We start from the raw sequence: 5,062 nt of genomic DNA on the forward strand, positions 1-5,062 counted from the left end.
TGTCAACATCTGAAAATGAAACAATGTTATTCAATTGCCAAAATCCAACTGACTTTATTTTACAAACCATTAATGAATAAAAATAGACAAGGTTACCTTAGTGAAAGTTCGATGACCACCTTGACTAGTAGGTGTTGATGTTGAAGGCCCAACATTAATCTATTCAACATCTAATGTGAGTTATAATATTACCACTCATATAAGGTTAAACTACTCACATGTATTATATTTATAATTTCTTTACTAGTTACAAACCTGTGGATTTGACATCATCGTGCAATCAAAAGGCGAAGGGCCACTAGACTGAGGGTGAACACTTTGACCTTGAAATTTTATTATAATCACTCTAGTAAGTTAGTTAATATTAGATTTCAAAATAAAATCATTCTAGTAATTTACTTAATATTATGTTTCAAAATAAAATTTAATAAATTGAACTTGAACTTGTTCAAATTTATCTGACTATCAATGTCAAATGTTTGATTCAATAGATCATTTGTCATGACAATTTGATCCGCTGCAGATGTGTCCTGGCCACGTGTATTTGAATCATCTTCATGATCATAAACACAATGAGACCCACAATTTTGACATAAGTGAGGTCGAACTCAATTCCCAAAAGACTCAACCACATCACCCTGTGCTAGAGGCCTAGTGTGACATATAAGACTTTGAGTCAGTGAGCTAATGGACTCTAAGGTCTCTACATCAACACCCTCCTTTACAATAGAAGGGATAGTGATATGTGCAATCTTTGGTTTACTTAGGGGTCTTGGTGCCAAATTTTGAGTACCTTGTGCCCCTACTCTATCTTGTGCGGAGCCCCCACCTCTACCCTGGAACCCAGACCCTATGTCAAAGTAATTAGGGATTTCATTGAGAATGAACTCGCAATAGAGTTTCCTCAAAAATTGTTGCGAGACCTCATTGTTAATGCATGGAGGATAGTTAAAAACCATCCACCACGTATCCCAAAAATTATCCCTTAGTGATGGCACCAATGGATAGGTAACCTCGTGGAAGCACCTTGTAGGGGTTGATTGGTTCTTGTGTCAATAAACAGTGCATACAAATCAAATTTCAAATTTTTTTTTTGTTCACCCATGATCGTTGATAGAAAACAGAATGTGAAGACTGTGGGCCATTGGAATCCACAAAATGGCCCACAAGGCCCTTTTTTATTTACAAAAATCAAATATCCGATAAAATCAGATATCACATTATATTAGATATCCAATTTTAATGTATAAATTTGTGGTCCCAAAAAAATTTCCCGTTGCCGCCTTTTTTTTTACTATTTCCACATTAATGGCTATGACAGAAATCAGATATCCAATTTTATTACTCATATTTTAGAGACAGAGAGAGAGGGGGGGGGAGAGAGAGATTAGGGGAGAGAGGGGGAGGGGGGAGAGAGAGAGAGAGAGAGAGAGAGAGAGAGAGAGAGAGAGAGAGAGAGAGAGAGAGAGAGAGAGAGAGAGAGAGAGAGAGAGAGAGAGAGAGAGAGAGAGAGAGAGTGTGTGTGACCATAAGGGGTCATATGTTGTCCTTAGGGGTCATATGGTGTCCCATGACCACTTAGGACACCATATGACCCATAACGACACAATTTGGTGTCTTAAGGGGTCGTATGGTGTCCTAAGGGATCGTAGGACACAATATGACCCCTTAAGACACCATAGGACCCATAACGACCCAATATGGCATCTTAAGGGGTCATATTGTGTCCTAAGGGGTCATAGGACACAATATGACCCCTATGGACACCATATGACTCATAACGACCCAATATGGTCTCATAAGGAGTTGTATGTTGTCCCCAGGGGTCATATGGTGTCTCATGACCCCTTAGGACACAATATGAACCATAACGACACAATTTGGTGTCTTAAGGGGTCATATGGTGTCCTAAGGGGTCGTAGGACACAATATGACCCCTTAGGACATCATATGACTCATAACGACCCAATATGGTGGCATAAGGGGTCGTATGTTGTCCTTAGGGGTCATATGGTGTCTGATGATCCCTTAGGACACAATATGACCCCTTAGGACACAATACGACCTCTTAGGACACAATATGACCCATAACGACAGAATTTGGTGTCTTAAGGGGTCATATGGTGTCCTAAGGGGTCGTAGGACATAATATGATCCCTATGGACACCATATGACTCATAAAGACCCAATATGGTGTCATAAGGGCTCGTATGTTTTCCTTAGGGGTCATATGGTGTCCCATGACCCCTTAGGACACAATATGACCCATAACGATAGAATTTGGTGTCTTAAGGGGTCATATGGTGTCCTAAGGGGTCGTAGGACAAAATATGACCCCTTAGGACACCATAGGACCCATAACGACCCAATATGGTATCATAAGGGGTCATATGTTGACCTTAGGGGTAATATGGTGTCCCATGACCCCTTAGAACACAATATGACCCATAACGACATAATTTGGTGTCTTAAGGGGTCATATAGTGTCCTAAGGGGTCGTAGGACACAATATGACCCCTATGGACACCATATGACTCATAACAACCCAATATGGTGTCATAAGGGCTTGTATGTTGTCCTTAGAGGTCATATGGTGTCCCATGACCCCTTAAGATACAATATAACCCATAACAACACAATTTGGTGTCTTAAGGGGTCATATGGTGTCCTAAGGGGTCGTAGGACACAATATGACCCCTTAGGACACCATAGGACCCATAACGACCCAATATGGTGTCTTAAGGGGTCATATGGTGTTCTAAGGGGTTGTAGGACACAATATGACCCCTTAGGACACCATATGATCCCTAATAACACCATATGGTGTCATAAGGGGTCATATGACCCATAACGATACCGTATAGAGTCGTAAAGGGTCATATTGTGTTCTAAGGGGTCATATGGTGTCTTAAAGGGGTCACGTGACATAATATGATCCCTTAGAATACAATATGACTCATAACGACACAATTTTGTGTCTTAAGGGGTTATATGGTGTCCTAAGGGGCTTTAAGACACCATAGGACCCATAATCTCTCTCTCTCCCTCTCCCCTAATCTCATAATGTTCTGACCAAGTTAAGGTGGTCAGACGTAGGAGTTTCTGAATTTCTGAAAAGTTGTAGTAAAAAATTCATAAATAATTATTTACTTTATAAAAAATTATTAAAAAATACGTGTCGCATCCGGACATGAGTCTAATACTTATATTATAAATATTATGATTTGATTATTATTAGGGTGGTCAGACATACGTCTACTTCTTATCTTTTTCCTGAAATTTTAGTACCACTACATTGAAATTTGAAATTTTCATCAAATAGGATTTTTTTTTTCAAAAAACAACTAGTAGATTAGAAACTACATTCAATTTTCTATAGATTCTCTTCTTACATATTTTAAAAATAATGTTCACAACTTATTCAAGTTTTCATGTCAAGTTGCATAACTCTGATTTTCTGAAGTTTCATTGCCACTTAAGGGCCTATTTTGGCACACCATGATCCTGCACATACATCTTAGACTTAAATCCAATCCCATCCTATGGGTGGCCTATAAGGGTGGGGCCTTGACTAGGACAAACTATGGATTTTGGGGGATAAGGGTCCCTCTAGATTTGATCCTTGTAAAACTAATATTAATGATAATAACCATCTATTTCTTCATTGTATTTTTTCTACTAAATTTTAACAAACCTTCTTGAACAAGTGGGGGATTAATTGGACAATGCCTTGTAATCTCCCTATTCTTTTGGATTGTTTGTTTTTTATACTGGTAGCCTTGGTCTTTGGTATAGTTTGTGCATTTCTTCCACTATCATTGTCGAGAATTTGTGGTTGCAAGGAATAGAAGGGTGTTTCAAGATAAGGAAAAAAAAATAGCTTAAAGAGTTTCAAATCTTGTTGAGACTTCGTTGGCCAAACTTGGTTTGGTGCATTGCAAAGAATATTAGTATATTGGAGAGGACAAGAAGGACTTGGCTAATGCTTGGCCTAATTTTAGATGGCTTGGTTATAGATGGAATATTAGAGAAGCTAAAATTGGTCACAGTATTTGGTAGCATCCTAGTGGCAATTGAATCAAACTTAATTTTGATGGTGTTGCCAAGGGAAATCTAGAAAGGGCTAGAGATATAGATATTTTTAGGGATCATCTTAGCTAGCCTCTAGGATGGTTTGCCCAAGACATTGGAGTGGAGTCCATTAAAGTTGCTAAAGCTCATGCTCTTTGGTTAGGTCTTAAGTTTGCTAAGAATCTAAGTTGGTATAAGCTTTGGGTGCAAAGGGATTCAAAGGTAATCATTGATTTAGTAAAGGGAGGTTCTTCCCATCACTAAAAGTTGAACAACATTATGGATGCAACTCGCAGTCTAGCTTCTTTTTCCCCAAAGATCAACTTTGCTAATATTGGCAGAGGTAGTAATTGTGTTATTGAATAGGCTACAAATTTTGATGTGGCACTGTGAGATAAGGAAGGATGCATTGATGCTAAGTGGATGGTTTCCTACCCACGACCTATTTTGAAACTTATATAGACAGATTTCAAAGAGCGCCCTTCAAACTAAGGGGTTTGGTTGGCAGTTGATCTTCTCTCTCTCGAGTCTTTTCTTATGCATTTTCTCTTTCTTGTGGGGGTCAAGGTTCTTCCCTGATCTTCCTTTCATGCATTTTTTGTTAGCATGTGGCTATGTGTTGTGTTATTCTTTGGAGATTGTTTCACTCTATTATTTGGTCTTTAACCCTATATAAATTATGTAGTTCATGGACCCAAATAACTAGGTTTATAACAACAACAAAAATAAATATTGGTACATTAATGATATATGTATAAGAATTTATGAAAATATTGTATGTATTTAGCTCAAGTTATATCTAATAGGAAGATATTACTCTCCTAGATTGTATGGTCATTATGTTCCTCTCCCTAGTGGTCAAGTGTAGTGAAAGGGTGTTAGTGTTTGGTTTGTGCATTTATCCCACTATTGACATGTGAAAACACCTACTATTTCAACTACAATATGGAGTGACTATGTTGGGTTTGTGGTTTCAACCCTTAGTTGCATG

Source organism: Cryptomeria japonica, chromosome 8 (genome assembly GCF_030272615.1).
Source record: "Cryptomeria japonica chromosome 8, Sugi_1.0, whole genome shotgun sequence".
Lineage (NCBI taxonomy): Eukaryota > Viridiplantae > Streptophyta > Pinopsida > Cupressales > Cupressaceae > Cryptomeria > Cryptomeria japonica.